Source organism: Sciurus carolinensis, unplaced genomic scaffold (assembly GCF_902686445.1).
Source record: "Sciurus carolinensis unplaced genomic scaffold, mSciCar1.2, whole genome shotgun sequence".
In the NCBI taxonomy this organism is placed as follows: Eukaryota; Metazoa; Chordata; class Mammalia; order Rodentia; family Sciuridae; genus Sciurus; species Sciurus carolinensis.
The window spans coordinates 2,661,650-2,683,971 of NW_025920141.1; the positions used below are offsets into that span (position 1 = coordinate 2,661,650).

The 22,322-nt window shown below is 39.4% G+C and overlaps 1 pseudogene; it reads left to right on the forward strand.

The window, feature by feature from the left end:
- Nucleotides 1-602: 602 nt before the first annotated feature.
- Nucleotides 603-21,519, forward strand: LOC124974287 (NADH dehydrogenase [ubiquinone] 1 alpha subcomplex subunit 5-like; annotated as a pseudogene).
- The last annotated feature ends 803 nt before the right edge of the window (nt 21,520-22,322 follow it).

The following is a 22,322-nucleotide window of genomic DNA, read 5'->3' on the forward strand; positions in this document are numbered from 1 at the left end:
GTTCCACCTCAGGCACACAGACACTCTCTCCAAACCTGCATGGTGTCAGCGTGCCTCTGCATCTAGTCCTACTGCATCCTTGTCCTAACTTCTGGTACATGGCACTCGGGAGCCCCAGGCCCTCTGGGAGTCACACCTACCCCGTCCTGTCCTCTGGCACATGGGCATCCTGAGGAATCCTGGTAGGGTGGCAGGAGCATCCAGAGAGGCTGGGAAGGATGTTGCAGGGGTGTGGTCTGAAGGATGGAGCAGACATGGAGACTAGTGTGGCCTTGGAGGAAGGGTCTCCAGTGGAGTCATGGTGTGGCTGTGCAGTGCTCTGGAGGAACAGCAGCTCCCAGGGCTCAGGGTGGGGGTCGTGTAGCATCCTAATGCTGGGCACCACAAGGCAAAGGCAATCCACCCTATCCCAGGACTGCTGAGGAAGCCCACCATTCACAGGAGGTGGGGATTGATCACCTGGAATTGACTTAGGTCTCTTAAAATTCAGATAAATAGAATCAATGACACACACATGTCTAATGTAGCAAGAGGTGAAAAGGGAGGGTTAAAAGTGTGAGATGCAGGCATAACGTCAATGAGCAAACTATCAAGCGAGAGCCATGGCCAGTCTTGGTATGGACAGGTTAACCTCTGAGAGTTCTCTGGAGGAAGCTCATCACAAGCAGCATGGAGACAAGGCACCAGCTCAAGTAGTGAAGGCAGCAGAGCACAAGACAGGTGAGCCAGATGGACAGCTGTGTCCAGCTAGCATGCAGCAGAGGGCTGGGGATGCTGGAGAGGAGTCCCAAATGGTGAGGCACAGGAGTTCTCACTGAACCAAACAGATAAGTAACAGAGAGTGCTGGGGTGGTAGCACCCCCATAATCCAAGTGACTCAGGAGGCTGAGGTAGGAGGATCACAATTGCAGCCTCAGTAAATTAGTGAAGCCCTGATTTGAAATAAAAAATGCTTTAAATAGGGTTGAGGGTGAGTCTGCTAGAGCACCATGGGTTCAATCCCAGGAAAAAAAAAAGACAAAACAAAATGAGAATGACACAAAGCCAGAAGCAAGCAACTGTGAAAAACAGAGTCCAGGGAGGAAGAGAGATGGAGGAGAGGCCTGTATGAGCAGTGGACAGCTGCAGAGTGATGCTAATCCTGGACCTTCAGAGCACATTCACTTGAGCAATCTGTGGCCACTAGGCGAGCAGAAGCAGAACTTATAACCAGCAAGCAAGCAGCAGACAGATTAAGGAAAAGTTAGCAATTCTCTGCCACAAACAGCATCTTGTGCCAGAAAGGGGGAAGTGGAGAAAAATAGGGAATGCAGAGTCACAGAGACCCACTCACACTCACCAGTGGTCACAGGGAAGCAAGTGCCAGTTAAAGAAAACTTGCAATTTGATTTTAAAATCCCTATCAGCAGCAGGTATGGAAAGCATCACACTTTAGATATTTAAAAACTAACTCCCACTAAAGTCAACCAAAACAAAGCTGGTCTAGCTAGACTCACTGGACATGCAAGTTTAAGAAGAGGTAGAGGGGGCCATCTGAACCCACATGCACCAGCAGCTGAGCCACAGTGACAGACTGGGAGCACAACATGTGGACACCTGCCCAGACTCAGGAGTGTCCATACCGGGGCAGGTGAGGCCTAAGCACAGCAGCAGGTTTGGGGCACCCTCCCTGGTGTGGGGTCAGCTGTGCCCAACAGCCTTCTCCAGCCAGCACAGTAATGAGGAAGTCATCCTTGTGCTGGCCTGAGAGTTCTGTTCTGTGCAAGACAGAGGACAGGCCTGGCCCACCGAGGGGCCCGCATTAGAAGCCCTCTCCTCACTAGATGCTGCTGCCCAGATTGTGAGGCACGTGGGGGTGCTGAGGCCACCAGGCAGAGGGTGTGCTTGGCTGCAGGATGAGTGCAGCAAGGCCCAGATCGGTGAGGCCTTGAATCTAAAATAGCGTCCCCCACCCCTCCCAGTGTGCCCAGTCGAGGCAGTGTCCAAGCTCAGAAGTGGTACTCAGTCATCAAGTCAGGCTATCCCATCTGCTCACTTCGACAAAGTCCACCAGAGCTTGCAAACAGAAACCTGCATAAGCTCCCCAGGCCTCCTGTGCAGCCTTCGACCAAGGCAGACTACTGCCAGAGGACCCTGAGGCTCACAAGGGCCCCAAGGATGAGCACTCTTCCATCAGAACTCTGCCTTTTTCCAGCAAAAATGTGCAAATACAGGGCTGGGGTTGTGGCTTGGTGGTAGAGCATTTGCCTTGTACATGTGAGGCACTGGGTTTGATTCTTAGCAACACATATAGATAAATAAATAAAGGTTCATCAACAACTAATGAAAATACTTTTAAAAAATCTAAAGATACTCAATTTCCTCTGATAAAGGTTCCAAGGGCTTGCTCAGGGAACCTGGCAGCTGATTCCCAAAGCTATGTGGAACAGCAAAGGGTCAGTTACTCAAGACAATCTTTTCTTTCTCCCCCCCACTTTGGTACTAGGCATTGAACCCAGGGGCACATAACCACTGAACCACATTCCAGACCTTCTTATTTTTATTTAGAGACAGGGAGCAACCCGCCGGGGCTCTGGCAGCTGCCCAGAGGAGGAGCTGCATGGCAAGCTGTTTGGACTCAGAACAACCTCCTGAACAATGGGGGTGGGGCTGCCCTGAGGAGAAGGATGTGCGCAGTGAGTTGCTTGGTCTCAAAGCGACCACACAGAACACCAGGTGGCTGCCTGGAGGAAGAGGCATGCGGCGGGTTACTGGGGCTCAGAGCATGTGTAGGAGGTTCCCGGTGGCTGCTCAGAGGAGAGGCCACATAGCTGGGTGATTAGGTGCAAAACACGGTCCTGGGACCTAGGCGACTTCTTGGTGGAAGATCTGCACAGAGACAAGCTGAAGGGTAGAGCGAAGGTTCCAGGACTGCGGGCAACTTCTCTGAGGAGGGGCAGCCTAAGGAGACTTGTCTGCAAAGGGCAAAGCTCCCAGGGCCAGGAGGTAGGTCTGGGCCCCTGGGGACGTTGCCTAGGAAGGCTGCCCTGCCCAGGAGGTAGTTGTGGATTGAGGGGAACCTGCAGGAGAGGAACTGACCAGCAAGACCTCCCCACTGGGTGAGTCTTCCCCGCTGGGTGAGGTTTTCCCACAAGGACAGTAAAACCAGAGTTACAGGCACAAACAGGCCTTACCTCAGTCCGCAGCCTAGTTCCCTTTGGTTGACCATTGGTCAACAAGTGGATGCACCTCTGCCCACTAGCAGGGAATATACCCCACCTGAAGGCCACCACCCCTAGAGAGGCAACTTCCTTGTGGTACACCACATTATCAAATTCCTCTAAGACTTCAGGCTACTGAAGACTAAGAGGGGATATACTAGAAATCTTCAGGGACATTGTAAGTCAATAGAGGAAATCTGCAACATCTCAGCAGTCCACTGATACCTGAACAAAATGAGAAAAAAAGGGAAGAAAATGCCTCAAACAAATTTAGATGTTACATCAATACATTCCAAAGACAGCATGGCAGAAGAAATGACAGAAAGGGAGTTCAGAATATACATAATTAACATGATAAGGGAAGCAAACAATGAAATGAAAGAGCAAATGCAGGCATTGAATGATCACACCAATCGACAGTTAAAAGAGCAAATACAGGAAGCAAAAGAACATTTCAATAAAGAGTTAGAGATATTGAAAAAAAAGCAAACAGAAATCATTGAAATGAAGGAAACAATAAACCAAATTAAGAACTCCATAGAAAGCAGAACCAATAGGATAGAACACCTGGAAGACAGAACCTCAGATATTGAAGACAACATATTTAACCTTGAAAAAAAGTTGACCAAAAGAGAAGATGGTAAGAAATCATGAACAGAATCTACAAGCACTATGGGATATCATGAAAAGGTCAAATTTAAGAATTATTGGGATTGAGGAAGGTTTAGAGAAACAAACCAAAGGAATGAAAAATCTATTTAATGAATAATTTCAGAAAATTTTCCAAGTCTGAAGAATGAAATGTAAAATCAAGTTCAAGAGGCTTATAGGACTCCAAATACACAAAATTACAACAGACCCACCCCAAGGCACATTATAATGAAAATACCTGACATACAAAATAAAGACAGAATTTTAAAGGCTGTGAGAGAAAAGAACCAAATTACATTCAGGGGGAAACCAATACGGATATCAGCAGATTTTTCAATCCAGACCCTAAAAGTTAGAAGGGCCTGGAATGACATTTTTCAAGCTCTGAAAGAAAATGGATGCCAACCAAGAATCTTATACCCAGCAAAACTTACCTTCAAATTTGACGATGAAATAAAATCATTCCATGATAAACAAAAGCTAAAAGAATTTACAAAAACAAAGCCAGCATTACAGAACATTCTCAGCAAAACATTCCATGAGGAATGGATAAAAAACAAAGAAGCAAATCAGCAAAGGGAGGAATTATATTAAAGGAACTGTCAAATAAAGGAGGAACCAAGTCGTGTTAAAAAAATAAATAAATAAATTTCAAAAATGAACCAAATTACTGGGAATACAAATCATACCACAATAATAACCCTGAATGTTAATGGCCTGAATTCATCAATCAAACACATAGACTGGCAGATTGGATTAAAAATAACATCCAACAATATGTTGCCTGCAAGAGACACAACTCATAGAAAGAGATACACATAGACTAAAGGTGAAAGGATGGGGAAAAACATACCATGCACATGGACTCAGTAAAAAAAGCTGGAGTATCCATCCTCATTTCAGATAATGTGGACTTCAAGCCAAAGTTAGTCAAAAGGGATAAATAAGGTCATTTCATACTGCTTAAGGGAAGCATAAACCAGCAAGACATAACAATCATAAACATCTATACCTCAAACAGTGGCTCATCCATGTATGTCAAATAAATCTTTCTCAATTTTAGAAACCAAATAGACCGTAACACAATAATACTAGGTGATTTTAACACGCCTCTCTCACCACTTTCCAAACAAAAATTGAACAAACAAACCATAGATCTCAATAACACAATCAATAATTTAGACTTAACAGACATTTATAGAATATACCATCCAACCAAGAGCGAATACACTTTCTTCTCAGCAGCACGTGGATCCTTCTCTAAAATAGAACATATATTATGCCACAAAGCTAAAGTTAGCAAATACAAGAAGATAGAGACACTTACCTTATATTCTATGAGACCATAATGGATTGAAGTTAGAAATAAATGAAAGAGTAAAAAACAGAAACTATTCCAACACCTGGAGATTAAACAATATGCTATTATATGATGAATGGATAACAGAAGATATTAGGAAGGAAATTAAAAAATTCTTAGAGGTAAATGAGAACAAAGAAACATCATATCAAAATCTCTGGTACACTATGAAAGCAGTACTTAGAGGAAAATTTATTTCATGGTGCGCATTTAATAAAAGAAGTAAAACTCAACAAATAAACCACCTAACACTACAGCTCAAAGACCTAGAAAAAGAACAGACCAACACCAAAAGTAGCAGAAGAGAGGAAATAGTTAAAATCAGAGCTGAAATCAACGAAATTGAAACAAAAGAAACAATACAAAAAATTGACAAAATAAATAGTTGGTTCTTCGAAAAAATAAACAAAATTGATAAACCTTTAGCCACACTAACAAAGAGAAGACGAGAGAAAACCCAAATCACTAAAATTCTGAATGAATAAGGAAATATCACAACAGACACGACTGAAATACAAAACATAATTAGAAGCTATTTTGAAAATCTATACTCCAACAAGATAGAAAATTTCGAAGACATCAACAGGTTTCTAGAGACATATGAATTGCCTAAACTGAACGAGGAGGACATACACAATTTAAATAGACCAATTTCAAGTAATGAAATAGAAGAAGTCATCAAAAGCTTACCAACAAAGAAAAGTCTGGGACCAGATGGATTCTCAGCCGAGTTCTACAAAACCGTTAAAGAAGAGCTCATTCCAATACTTCTCAAAGTATTCCATAAAATAGAAGAGGAGGGAACCCTCCCAAACGCATTCTATGAAACCAATATTACCCTGATACCTAAACCAGACAGAGACACATCGAGGAAAGAAAATTTCACACCAATATCCTTAATGAACATCGATGCAAAAATTCTCAACAAAATTTTAGCAAATCACATACAAAAACATACTAAAATGATAGTGCACCATGATCAAGTGGGTTTCATCCCAGGGATGCAAGGTTGGTTCAACAACAGGAAATCAATAAATGTAATTCACCATATCAATAGACTTAAAGTCTAGAATCACATGATTATTTCAATAGATGCAGAAAAAGCATTTGATCAAATACAACACCCCTTCATGCTCAAAACACTAGAAAAAATAGGGATAGTGGGAACATTCCTTAACATTGTAAAGGCCATCTATGCTAAGCCCATGGCTAATATCATTCTAAATGGTGAAAAACTGAAAGCATTCCCCCTAAAAACTGGAACAAGGCAGGGATGCCCTCTTTCACCACTTCTTTTCAATATCATCCTTGAAACTCTAGCCAGAGCAATTACACAGACCAAAGAAATTAAAGGGAAACGAATAGGAAAAGAAGAACTCAAACTATCACTATTTGCTGATGATATGATTATATACATAGAGGAATCAGGAAATTCCACCAGAAAACTTTTAGATCTCATAAGTGAATTCAGTAATGTAGCAGGATATAAGATCAATGCACATAAATCTAAGGCATTTTTATACAAAAGTGATGAATATTCTCAAAGAGAAATTACGAAAATTAGCCTGTTCACAATAGCATCGAAAAAAATATAATACTTGGGAATCAATCTCTCAAAAGAGGTGAAAAACCTCTACAATGAGAACTACAGAACACTAAAGAAAGAAATTCAAGAAAACCTCAGAAGATGGAAAGATCTCCCATGTTTTGGATAGGAAGAATTAATATTGTCAAAATGGCCATACTACCAAAAGTGCTATACAGATTCAATGCAATTCCAATTAAAATCCCTATGATGTATCTTACAGAAATAGACCAAGCAATTATGAAATACATGTGGAAGAATAAAAAACCCAGAAGAGCTAAAGCAATCCTTGGCAGAAAGCGTGAAGCAGGGGGTATCGCAATACCAGATCTTCAACTCTACTACAAAGCAATAGTAACAAAAATGGCATGGTATTGGTACCAAAATAGAAAGGTGGATCAATAGTACAGAATAGAGGACACGGACACAAACCCAAATAAATACAATTTTCTCATACTAGACAAAGGGGCCAAAAATATGCAATGGAGAAAAGATAGCCTCTTCAACAAATGGTGCTGGGAGAATTGGAAATCCATATGCAACAGAATGAAACTAAACCCATATCTCTCACCATGAACGAAACTAAACTCAAAATGGATTAAGGACCTCAGAATCAGACCAGAGACCTTGCATCTAATAGAAGAAAAAGTAGGTCCAGAGCTTCAACATGCCGGCTTAGGACCAGACTTCCTCAATAGGACTCCCATAGCACAAGAAATAAAAGCAAGAATCAATAACTGGGATAGATTCAAACTAAAAAGCTTTCTCTAAGCAAAGGAAACTATCAGCAATGCAAAGAAAGAGCCTACAGAGTAGGAGAAAATCTTTGCCAATCATACTTCAGATAGAGCACTAATCTCCAGAATCTATAAAGAACGCAAAAAACTCTACACCAAGATTGCAAATAATCCAATCGACAAATGGGCTAAGGAAATGAGTAGACACTTCACAGAAGAAGACCTACAAGCAATCAACAAACATATGGAAAAATGTTCAACATTTCTAGTAATAAGAGAAATGCAAATCAAAACCACCCTATGATTCCATCTCACCGCAATTAGAATGGCGGTTATCAAGAATACAAGCAACAACAGGTGTTGGCAAGGATGTGGGGAGAAAGGTACACTCATACATTGCTGGTGGGGCTGCAAATTAGTGCAGCCACTCTGGAAAGCAGTGTGGAGACTCCTTAGAAAACTAGGAATGGAACCACCATTTGACCCAGGTATCCCACTCCTTGGCCTATACCCAAAGGACTTAAAATCAGCATATTACAGAGATACAGCCACATCAATGTTCATAGCTGCTCAGTTCACAATAGCCAGATTGTGGAACCAACCTAGATGTCCTTTAATTGATGAAGGGATAAAGAAACTGTGATATATATATATACAATAGAATATTACTCAGCCATAAAGAATGATAAAATAATGGCATTTGCAGGCAAATGGATGAAATTGGAAGATATCATTGCTAAGTGAGCTAAGCCAATCCCAAAAAACCAAAGGATGAATGATATTGCTAATAAGTGGATGATGACACATAATGGGGGGTGGGAGGGTTAGTGTTAGGGTTAGAGTTAGGGTTAGGGAGGGGGGCAAGAATGGAGGAAGGAAGGACTGTATAGAGGGAAAGAGGGGTGGGAGGGGTGGAGGGAAGGAAAGAAATAGCAGAATGAATCAAACAACATTACCCTATGTAAATTTATGATTACACAAATGGTATGCCTTTACGCCATGTACAAACAGAGAAACAACATATGTCCCATTTGTTTTCAATAAAAAAAAGAAAATAAATAAATGTCAAGAAAATAAATAAATAAATGCTGAAGAAGATGTGACAATCAGCACAACTTACTATTGATGGAACTGGAAATTAGTACAAATCCTATAAAAATCAGTATGGATGATCTTCAAAAGAACACAAATGAAACCACCATATAACCCAGCAATACCACTCCTCAGTATTTATCCTAAAGAATCATAATCATATTATTGTGATACATGCACACCCCCTTTATAGTAGCACCATTTACTTTAGCAAAATGGAACCAGCCTCAGTGTCCCACAAAAGAGGAATGGATTAAGAAAATGTGGGATATATGCAAAATGAAGTTTTACTCACCAGAAAGTAAAATGAAATTGTCATTTGAAGGAAAAGATGCATGAAACTGGAAACCATTAAGTAACATATTGCACAATCAGAAGAACAAGGGCTGAATGTTCTCTTTCATGTAAATGCTACAGAAGGAAAAGGAAAAGAGAGGAGGTGGTTCATAAGTAGGGTTGATGAAAGGGACTATGGGGACGGAAAGGGAAGGAAAAGAAAGGGAAGGATATTATTTAAAATATATTCTTATATCTTGTGCATGCGTGAACATTGTATGTAAGAACAATTCCCACCATTATGTACAACTATAATTCACCAATAGCAAACCAAAAAAAAATCAACATCTACCAAAACAAGATAGAAAATATATAAACATGAAAATTGAACAATACCCTTCTGAATGATGAATGGGAAACAGAAGAAATCAGATAAGTATAAAATTCACATCAATAAATAATAGTGATACAACATACTCAGAACCCCTGGGACACTGTAAAGTCTGTTCCAAGAGGAACATTAGTAGCCTTGAGTGCCCATGTAGGAATATGTGAAAGATCCCAAACAACTTCATGGTGCAACTCAAGTTCATAGAAAAAACAAAAACAAAATTGAATTCCCAAAACAGAAGGAGGAAAATAATAAATATTAGAGCTGAAATAAAAGTAATATGCAATAAAATTCAATATAAAGAATGACTGAAATGAAGGGTTGGTTCTCTGAATACATAAACCCTTAGCAAAACTTACAGAAAACACACATTAACAATATTAGATATTAAAAAGTAGAAATCACCACAGATTTTACCATATCCAAAGGACCATTAGGAACTGTTTTGAAATATAAATTGGAAAACCTAGAAGAATGGGCACAATTCTATACAAAAGTAATATGCAATATTATATATTCCTACTGAAGAATATATTTAAAAACCTAAAGACAACCAAAAAAAGCAATGAAACAGAAGCAGTAATTAAAATGCTTTCCAAAAAAACAGACCACAGTCAAATAGATTTTCAGGGAAATTCTAGCAGACATTTAAACAGGAATTAATGTAGCAGAAAAACATGGAGCCTTTTCAAATCCATTGTATAAAGCTAGATACCATCCTAATACCAAAACCAGATAAGGACACATCAAGAAAAGAAAACTATAGACCAATATACCTGATGACCTTAGATGAAAATACACTTAATAAGATATTAGCAAATCATAGTCAACAACACATTAAGAAGACTGTATATCATGACTAAATTGGTTTTATTTTAGGGATTTAAGTATGGCTTAACAACCACAAATCAATAAATGTAATTCACCATATGAGTAGAATTCAAGAGAAAAGCCATTTAGTCATCTCAATGCATGTAGAGAAAGCCTTTGACAAATCCCAGCACCCATTTATGATGAAAATGGTGAAGAAACTACAGGCAGAAGGGACTTACCTCACTCAACATGATTAAGACTGTATGTGACAAAATCAACCCAAATCCATCATACAAAATGGGGGAAAACTGAAAGCATTTTCTTTAAAATTTGGTACAAGATGAGGATGTCACATTCACACCTATCCTGCTCAAAATAGAACTTGAATTTAAGCAGACCAAGGAGAAAAGAAGATGAGATAAAAATGATAAAAATAGAGGAAGAATTCAAATTACTGCTATTCTCAGATGATATAAAGCTATACTCAGAAGATCCAAAACACTCCATGAAAAGACTGCTAAAGCTAATAAATTCATGAAAGCACCAGGTTACAAAATCAACCTAAGGAAATCAATATATTTCCTATACACCAATAATGAACCCATTAAAAACGAAATCAGAAATGGCCTCCCCAAAATTGAAATATCTAGGGAAAGATGAAATATTTAGAGAAAAATACCCAAGGAAAGACTTCCACAATGAAAACTATAGAACACTGAAAAAGCAAATTGAAGAAGATCTTTGAAGATAGAAAGACCTCCCATATTCTTGGTGAAGAAGAACTGATATTGTCAAGATAGCCATACTACCAAAAGTGTTATGTAGATTCAGTATAATCCCCATTCAATGAACAATGGCATTCCTCAAAGAACTAGAAAAAAGAATCCTAAAATCCATGTGCAATAAAAAAAAAGACCCAGAATACCCAAAACAATAAGGAGCAAGGAATGTGATGCAGGAGGCATTACAATACCTCATCCCAAATGATACTGGATAGGGATAATTTTAAAAAATCATGATACACTCATCAAAACGCATGAAGTCCACTGGTTCAGAAGACAGAGAAAACTCCCCATAGATACAGTCATCTGATACTCAAAAAAGTGCCAAAAACATATTTTGGAAAAAATAGTGATAATTGTTTCCAAAAAATCACTGGAAAAATTGGACAACCATATATAGAAGAATAAAACTTGATCCCCATCTTTCACCCTGCACAAAAGTCAACTCAAAGAGAATTAAATACCTAGTAATTCCCCCAGAAACTTTGCAACTACTAGAAGAAAACACAGGCTCAACACTCCAACATATAGGTGCAGGCACCAACATCCATAACAAGTACCCTAAGATCAGGAGATGAAACCAAGCAACAGTAAGTTTGACAGCATTAATTAGAAAGTTTCTGCCCATAGAAAAGGAAACAAGAACATGAACAGGGGTAAAGAATGGATGAAGATTTTTACCAGCTATTCCTTTGATAAAATTAAGTACCAACAGGAGATTAATATTCATAATATATCAAGAACTCCAAAAAACATAACACTGCAAACATTTTAAAAATAAATGGACCAAGAATCAAAATAGATGCTTGTGAATAGAAGAGATACAAATAGGAAATAAATGAATGAAAAAAAAAGTTCAACATGCCTAACAAACAGGAAAATGAGATTTCATTCACACTCCATTCAAAATAGAAATCAAGAACACAAATAACATAGCCCAGGCATGGTGGTACACTCCCAGTGTCTTGGAAGGCTGAGGCAGGAGGATTTGCAGTTCGAAGACAGCCTCAGAAAAAGCAAGACACTAATAAGCAACTCAGAGAGACTGTGTGTTTAAATAAAATACAAAATAGGACTGGGATGAGGCTCAGTGGCTGAATGACTCTGAGTTCAATCCCCCATTCCCCCATCCTCCAAAAAATACAAATAATGTACTACTAGTAACTTAAATGGGTCAAGAAACAAGGAGACTGGTCTGGCCCTTGGTTATGTGAAAATAACAAATTGATTTTGCCCCAGGTACTACAGTGGAAGGCACAGAGGAAGTATATGATTCCTTCCAGGTGAGAAGAGATGCTACAACAGGAATGGTCAGTGTTTATGGACTTTGGAATATCAAATACCACCCACCAACTCTCCTGAAACCACTATCTCAACACCTGCAATAACTCTATAAAGCTACTACCACCAATCATAGAACCAGAACAACACTGCAGATCATACCTGGGGGGACTGGAACCAAGATTTGCCCTAGTACACAGGATACAAGCTCTTACTAATTCTCATACATACCTTTACAGGGTGGCTACAGAGCTTTCCTTATATGGAGAAAAAGCACAGGAGGGGGCAACGGTATTCCTAAGGGAAATCATCCCTAGTTTGGCTTACCAAGATCCTTAAAAAGTGACAATGGTCCAGCTTTTATGGCACAAATTATCCAGCAAGTAGCAAAAGCACTGGAATACAGTATTATCTGTGTTCCACTAGGCATCATCTTCTTCCAGCAAAGTAAAAAGGGCCAACCATTCCCTTAAGAGGACTTCAGCTAAGCTATGACAGGCAATATCCAAAACCAAATGAATTTATAACCCATTGCCTTTATGAGAGTCATAAATGCTCTGAAATTTAATCTGCTGCTACTTCCATATGAGATGTTACATGGCATATCTTTTCTATCCGCAAATATTATCCAAAACCCAGAAGTGAATCAGATTCTGCAGTACCTGATTGATCTGGGATGAGTTCAGGCCACACTCCAAGAATGAGGAAATGTCCATTGGCCAGGTCTAGTGAATCCCACAGAAATCCAAAAGAGAGGATTTCGCCAGGACACCAAGATCTAATTAAGACCTGGAAGGAGATGGATCTATCAAAACAGCTACAACCTGGATGCAAGGTACCTTAAATGGTCATTTGAGCTCCCCCTCTGGCCATAAATGTACTGGGCATACCAACTTGGATCACTCTTTCCTGCGTAAAACCCCTCCCTCTGGATCCTGAAGATACTCCAGACTCACAGCCTCACAGAATTCATCCTACACTTCTTGAACTTCTTGAACATGCTACTTCACTTCTGCCTTAGGACAAACTTCTCCAACTACATGCAGTTGTTGAAGCTTTTAATCTCCCTTGCACCTGACTGTGCCCTTCTGAAACCTGACCAAAAGTAGTTTTTACTATGTCTCTGGAAACAAACAGTTGGGAAACAAATCTTTCACTTCCTCTTGTCTTAACTTAGTCAAGTTTCTAAATGAAACTACAGAAAACAAATTGCTGTGAACATTCTCTGCTCTTATGGAGAGATATCCATATCCCCTCATTAACTCATCAGGAGTTTGGTATTTTGATTTCTCAAAGCCAGCTTCCCAGTTCCTTCCTTACCTCAGGGACTCCCATTCTTGTGGGTGAGCCTACTGCTCCTTCCTAAGGCAGTCTATTCTCAATTTACTAACTCCTTGTGCTCTGTCCAGTGTGTGTCTCCACCAATTAATAAAAAGAACATGGAACTACAAACCAGTCATTGCATCAATCTGGCAAGAATGTTATTTCATGATTAGAAATCCAAAACAACCATACACAGAAGAAGAAAAGCAGTTGCATGTTTTGATGTATACCTGAAATCTCAGCTATTCAAAGTCTGAGGTAGAAAAATCACAAGCTGTAGGACACACTGGACCCTGTGTAGACACAACCAGACCCTGTCTTAATTTTTTTTTAAAGGCCAGGATATAGTTCTGTGGTTGGTAGAATGTGTGCCTAGCATTCATGAGGCCAAGGGTACAATCCTTGAATCTGAAAAAAAAAAAAAAAAAAAACGTAGAATGCAAACAACAACAAAATAAAGACCACACATTGGAAAACACAGTTACTATATTAAATGATTCAGAGACTAAAATCTTTTCCCAAAAAACAGAAAGAAGACAACATATTTTCTCAAGTTCTTTTTAACATATGGGAAGTCCTAGCCAGATCAAATGTCAAGAAGTAGAGACAAAGGGCATATTAAGGGGAAAGGAAGAAATATAATTACCTTTGTCCAAAGACTTTATAAATTTGTATCTCAAGAATATTAAGATTCCAGGAAAAATAATCACCAGAATGAATAAATGCACTAAAGGTGCCAATATGCAAACCACCCAAAGTTGTTTGTATATACTAAATAAAAAATATGGATAGAAAGCCAAACAATTTAATGCACCATATCAAATAAAATATAACATGAGACTCCTATGTAACCAAGGAGATCAAAAACGTGTAAGCTGAAAACTATAAAACAATGAAGGAAACTTAGAATGACACCAAAAAGTAAAAGACAACAAATAACGTGGGCAGTAACACTTAAATTTGTTAACATGCCAACACTGTCCAAAGTGATTGACACTTTTGGTGCCATCATTAGCAAAATCCTAACTTCTTTTTTTATGAATACCATTTTTATTTCACATTTTATTTATTTTTCTTTTTAGTTTTATATGACAGTAGAGTATATTTTGACATATTTTTACAACCATGGGCTACATCTTATTCTAATTAAGATCCCAGTCTTGTGGTTGTACAAAATGTAGAGATTCTTCACTGCAAACTTTTTTAAATCCATACTAAAATTAATGGGGAATATGAAATTTACCAGCTACCAAAACAAGTATGAACAAGAACAACATTGGAAGTCTGAAATATCATAATTTCAATACTTCCTGCCTAAAACCTACAGTCATGAAAACAGTGTGAAAATGAAACAGAAATATAGATTAATCAAACAGAGTAGAAAACCAGAAAAAAAACACCCTCAAGACTAGGGCTGTAGCTCAGTTGCAAAGTACTTGCCTAGCATTTTCAATCCTTAGCACCACATAAAAATAAACAAATAAAGGCATGCTATCCATCTATAACTACAAATATTTAAAAAAAAAAAAACACCCTACCATGAGCTCTCAATGACTTCTGACAACACCATTCAATGGGAAATGGACAGTCTTTACAACAAATGCTGACGAGAACACTGGACAGATAGCCACACAGCAAACAAGTAAGTTGTACCCTTATCTGACACCATAGACAAAAATTAACTCAACATGGATAGAAAACCTAAATGTAAGACCTGCAACTATAAAACTCTTAACACAAGAGAGACAAAATCCACGACAATGGATTTGACTTCGTAGACAGAAACACCAATAGCACAAGCACCAAAAGAAAGAGAGAAACTGAACTACATCAAGACTGAAATCCTGATTTTTCAAGGGACACACCCATTAGTGAAAAGGCAACCCACTGAATGCAAGAAAGCATTTGAAAATAATAGTTCTGATAAGAAGTGAAGATCTATGATATAAAGAGGCATTACATACACATACATACACACACACACACACACATGCACACACATGGGCCTCCAACACAGCCAGGTTGGGAGGGTCCTATGGGGACTTATATTCTAGAGTCTTGGCCTTTGTCTTGGCAGAGGAAAAACTCCAAGGGAGGAAGCAATAGGTGGAAAAACATAAACAATTCTCTCAGCAACTGTCCCTGGATCTGTAAATCTCCCAACAGTTTCCTTCCTGAGTCAGTCCCTTTGAACCATCCTGAAGAGGAATGGCCATACCTCGCATCTTGGAGGAAAACTTCTGCAACTGCTCCAGAAAAGTCATCCTTGATTGGCTTCCATCCACAAGTCCAGGATCCTGGAGGTCAGCCTACATGATGCACATCCCCCCACCAGCACAATTAACATAACCAGATATCTGATAAGGACGAGAAAGCAGAAATTACTTTTGGAACATCCGATCAAATGAACAAGCATTAGTTCACATGGGAAAGGCTTGTCATCACCAATGTGCTCCTGCTACCCCTACCAACCATGCACATTGCAACCAACCACAGAGACCAATGCACATAACACTTGCTCAAGCACACACACACATGTGAGGATTCACAAATATTACAATTCCTACCACTGAAGATATCATCAAAACCTCTCACATTTGAAAACAGATACAGGATGCACAACTCATTGCTACCCCACCAAACACATGGATGCATAAAGCACCCCCGTTCATGTATTCCCTGAATACATGCACATAACCTTTCCTTCTAAAAAATACACTTGATCCATACCCCCAAATACACATACCCATTATCACCCAGGTACTCAAAGACATGTAGCTATAATCTATACTTTTCCAAATGCAGGCTTATACATCGCTGTACACTCTATACTCCCTGAAGACTGTGCACATGATATTACCACCATGTATACACACAAAAAATCCCCACTTGTTACAAGTAGTACATAAGAAAAATTCTAAATCCTCTGAAAAATCATAAAGACTTGATTCTCTCAACAGAAATATACACTCAATAAACATAAATAATATTAATTCATCCCCAACACACATAAAAAGCTCTAGGAACCTCCCAAAGATTGAATGCAAGCTGAAGGACCCTGATTATAAAATGGTAACATCCATAACCCTAAAGGACAGAGGAACAACCACCAAGGAACACACATAAACATGAACCAATATCCCCAGAATCATTTGATGTGCAAACACCAACTTCCAAATACACTGTAAAGACTCCCAACCCTGTCCAAATGCACACAAAAATGATGTCAACTACAATCTACGTGTCATCTTTTCCCAAATACACACATAACGTATGTATGACACAAATACACATGTTTTACTACTGCACTCTCTGATCTCACAACCTTTCCAAACCACAAAAATACATACATTCACAGAAACACTCCATTCAAATCTTCCTCTTAATAACTATCCACAAGTCCCACCATGCCATGAATTACCCAAATACACTGTTAATACCCAAGCCTCCTAACTTGGATTCCCACATAAACATAACTTGGACATCACCTCAGTGGAAACACAACCCATCCAATTACAGCTCGTGAATGAATACACAGCCACCACTTTTCAAAACTGCATTCACTGTCCAAGATTACATGAGCTTGAGAACACAGGGGTGTGTCTGAATCTACACATCCATAGTACACTCACAGACCCAAAAGCACACACAGCCACTCTGTCACTATTAACAGGTATACAGGACGGCTTATACCTGTTGATGTACACAATCACAAGCACACAATACTGAAGAACTGAAAATTCTCAATTACATATATTTCCTATCTGCCACATGCCTGACTGTACACCCATAATTCCTCACAGCCAAATCTACAACAAATACACACCACAACCCAATTATATCACAATCAATAACCTTTCTAACAAAGCCTCAAAATTCCAGTCACCTCCAAAGAAACACTTAAAATACAAATGAAGTAGGACAGAAGAGGTGGATACCAGAGGAAGTTTTCAGGAAGCAGATTTATTGACTACAGCCAACTGGTCCAGAGTGTGACTCTTGCCTGAAACTTTCTCTGCACAGATGTTTGGAAAAGTTTTTTAACTTTATATCATGTGGGAGGAGGGTGGACCTTGAAGGATCACAGGACAAGTGCTTTTCATTCCATCCTCTAGACCAGACACAGTTTCACAAGTTTTGACCAAGAAAACAGAGATTACATCTTTTGTACAAGCTTACAGATTTTATCACACCTTTGTGTGCGAACCCAGCATTTACAAGAAGGAGGAAGTCACCAACCACAAATGTGCTGCTGATCTACCAGGAGGAGAAGAATGATTATGACAAGGGTCCTCTGGGTGGAGATATTTGGTGTGCTTCAGATACACACATCCTCACACCCCAGAAAAACCAACACCAGGTAGTATCACCCAAATACAATTATATAAACCCTCCATCAATAACTGAACAGATTCAGACAAAATGAATATACTTATCAACATATGACAACAATTTCTATTCTCAAATGTGAACATATACAATCACCTCTATGTTGCAAACATGCACATGCACAAAATGCCTCAGAATTTGAAATTCACCAACAAATCTCAGACATAAACCTCAATAACTCCTCCTACATACTTACAAAGGATACCCCTCCAATCCCAAGAAAAACTCGATTACCTCAAAGCCCCAAATAAGGACATACCAGTCCACCTTGAGAAACTATCAGCTGAATCTGTCCATATCCATGGACCACATATCCATAACTACTAACACCCCAACATACCCAATGATCGTACTCTCTCCAAATCACTATACACCAAAAACTACATCCCTAAATTCTCACATGGACACCATGAACATACACATAAATTCTAAGAGTGGAACGTGTACAGATCCAACACAGAGTGTAAGACAAAGTTCTAGCTCTCCTCAAATGCATGTACACATTCACAATAGTTCACAATGCTAAAAAAACCTATAGATCCAGCACTAACACCATAAAAAATAAACCCTACCACAAAGGCACTCACCCAACACTGACCAAAGAAATCACACAGACAAAATCTTTGCACATGACAATTAAACACTCACACATGAGATAATTCATAATGTCCTTTTTTATGTCCTTTCCATACCTCTACATATGAAACACACAAGAACACAAAGTTCTGGTGCAAATTCACAAACATGCAGGATGTCATATACATAGTCTCAACACTGACACATCCAGTTAGCAAGCTGTTCAAGACTATTGATTTTCTGGGAGAGAAGTGGAGGGGTGAAAAATGAAGATTTCAGTCACACACCTTGGTGTTGGAAATGGAAGTGAATGTAAAAGTGCAAAGCGGAGAGCACATTCTCTTATAAAACTTAAAAGTACTTGCCAGTCACTCAATAAGTGCTCAGTACAGAGATAACACTTTCAAATAGAAAGAAAGCCCTCTCAGATAACTCATCTGGGATATAGATACTCTGGGATAATGAAGGGGAACTCAAAGGAGAGGATCACTCATAATAGACCCTTTTGAGTGTTTCCTGTCAGCACAGACAGAAGACTCCTAACTGCCAAGCAACACCCATGTGACATGTCTGTCCCCTCAGAAGGCCCAGGCTCATCCACCTGATCTCCCTTCAGCATGTTGGTTTCAATTCCTGAATGGGGTCTGAAGTGTTCTCACGCGAGAGGCCTTGGGCATCCTTACATGTCCCAATTCTAAACTGGAGACATTACTGACATGTTTGTAGCTCAAAAGATGAATGCATGAAGTATCAGCTGTTTCCTGCTACTTACAGAGGAGGTGACTTTGTTAGAGGAAGGGGTTGAGACTTCTTGTATTTTGGACAGGAGCTGTCCTGATCATGCTCCAATTCTGTGACAAGTATCTGAGATCAACACCTCCAATGAAGTAGAGATCTATTTTGGATCATCATTTCTGAAGTTACACTCTATGGTCATTTGCCACTCTTGCCTCTGGACCTGTGGCAAGGCAGAACTTCTGGCAGAGAGTGTGTGGCAGAGGAAATTTCTCACCTCATGGCACCTGGAAAGCAAAGAGAAACAGAGCCATAAATGTACAGGGGTCCCAGTACCCCTTCAGGGGCACATCCCCAATGAACTAATTTTGATCAATTGGACCCACTTTCCAAAATGTTCCACCACCTCCCAACAGTGCCATCAGCTGGGAACAAGAGGTTTATCAGGTATGCCTTTGGTGGACACTAGAGATCAATACCAGGATATCTACCCCTTGTCCCCAAAATCTCATGTCTATCTCAGGAAAAAAAATGCATTCAGTCCATCTCCAAGAGTCCACAAATATCAACAGCACCTGCCTTTTTCAATAGTCCTCCAAAATCTCCTTGAGACTCAAGGGAACACAGTTATGCTGAACCCTGAATTAAAAGGATTTTTCCTCCACTCTTCTTTTTGATTCATGAGCACAATTTGCTTTCCTCCCCACACTCTCATCCCTCTCTTAAGGACTAACCACAGAGTTAATTAAAATGCTATCCCTTGCACTGGGCAGTCCCCATTTCTAGGTCACAGGAAATGTCCAAATTAAAAGGCATTAGCAGAAGTATAGAGAAGAGACAGACTAGGATGGAAACCAGATGCACACACCTTCAGAATGTAGCAAGTGTCTAAACAATCACACAATCTTAGATTCAAAGGTCTGAGATGGCTCAGTGTCCATTGGACTCACATAAGACCCACACAACCCCAGCTCCTGAAAAAGCACATCTGTCAACAATAGTGAACTATCCCTTGTGCCCACCTGCCCAACAAGGAGAGAACAATCCCTCATATCATAGTATACACACTTTGACTCTGCAGCACTGAGCACGATGAAACCAGCGGCTACCCATTCATGTCTGACATGTTGAATTATTGCAAAATTAAGTCTTTTCTTCTCCCAACTCTCTGCCTTTTCAGGTACTGTCTGACTCAGGTGAAAGCAAAGCACCACAATCAAACCTTTTGTAGTTACATTAGCTATAATCTTCTCTAATAATCAAAAGAAAATAAACATATTTTGAAGATACAATGGCACAAGGGGAAACACAACTATCCCAAAAGGGAAGAACAGGAAATTAGCAAGGAAAAAACAGAAAGCAGGGCAAACATTCAGTCTAGTGTTCCAAGTGTGGAACTAGGGCACATGGTGGTGTGATATGGATCCCTGAAGGCTTAACAAGTTTGCCCCTCCAACCTTGTCTGCTGCAGGGCCACTCCCTGGAGCTGGGTGTGCTCACTGCTTGTGACTTTCCTTGGCAGTCATTTCATTAGCCAGGCATCACTAACTTAAGTCTCCACTATAACACTGGCTCCACTCTCACAGTTTGACAAATAACTCTTTCTGGAGCTAAAGAATTGGACTCCAACTCCATACCCTTTCTGGCCACGAGTCCTTCCTCAGAAGTATCAGTGCAAACCCTCATGACCACACAATACTTGCATTCTGAAAACCTGAGAACCGCAATCATACAGACAATGCCAAGGTCAGCTGTGAAGGGCAACATTAGCCAGGACAGCATGAACCATGGCCTCCATGTGCCTGTATGGTGTTAGTTACACAATGAAATGAATTTTGAGGTATGGACTCCCATGACATTCTCCTGTCCAACTGCCTTGAGATATTCTTCACCAGATTAGTCAGTCCATGTTTCAGTTGCCTTTTACATCACTGTGACCCAGAGATCTAACAAGAACAATTGGAGGGCTGTGCACTGTCATGGCGGGTGTGTGTCAAAGACCACTGGCCTTGTGGAGTTGGCTGTATGCGAGAATCCACATGAGAGGCTAAGAATATTGTATGCAAAGATTCTTGATGTTCTTGAGCAAATTCCTAAAAATGCAGCATGTAGAAAATATACAGAGCAGATTACAAATGAGAAACTGGGTATGGATAAAGCAGAATTAGATGTTAAAAAATCAGAAGACCAACTTCAACTTGGTCAAATAGAAGTGTGATTCTTCAGGCTGAAAATGAACTAAGTCTGGCAAGAAAAATGCTGCAATGAAAACCATGGAAGCCATTAGCGGAAAAGCCACCTGCCAACCAGTGGAAATGGCCAATATAATCACTAAATGTCTTCTACAGGTTGATGGGAAACTGATGTAATTAAATGTTCTATTATTTTAAAAAATGTCTCCATGTTCTTGACATGATCAAGAAAACTGACACAGGACATACTGAAGAGACTAGTGTTTATGGTATTAGGGTCTTATGAATCAGTTTTTGATTTGTAGAGTATTTGTCCAGATATTTCACATATGATAGTTCCTCAAACAGAAAGGTTGTGGGAAGATTTGAAAGTTAATTAGAAAAATTCCTACAAATCTTCATTTCAGAGGCCAAAATCAGAGGCTTACTTCTCTTTAGTAATATCTTTAGCATGTTACATAATTTCATTTCATTATCCTGAAAAAATGGAAATGTACCTTATTATTGTTTAAACAACTTTACTGGTCACCATTTCAGATGAAGTAGTAAACATAAAAATATTTAGTTATGAGAATAATGGCAAAAGTAATTTGTGATAAAATTTTTAATTGTGGCTATGATCAAATAAAAAGTAAAATTTAAATATATTACTCTCTAAAAACTTTCAAATAAAAAAAAGAATAATTAGAGCAGGTAAAGTTTATTTAGATCATGATTTCAGAGGTCTCAAGTTCTCTGACCACCATAACTCTGAGACCACAATAAAGTACCTCATCATTGTGGAAGTATAGGGAGGGGGAAATACCTCAGGATATGGCAATGAGGAAGCAGAGACAAAGAGAGAGAACTCTGCTCACCACAAAGTATAAACCGTAAAGGCATGCCCCCTTTCACTGACTACTTCCACACATACACTTCTTGCCTGCAGTTGACATCCAG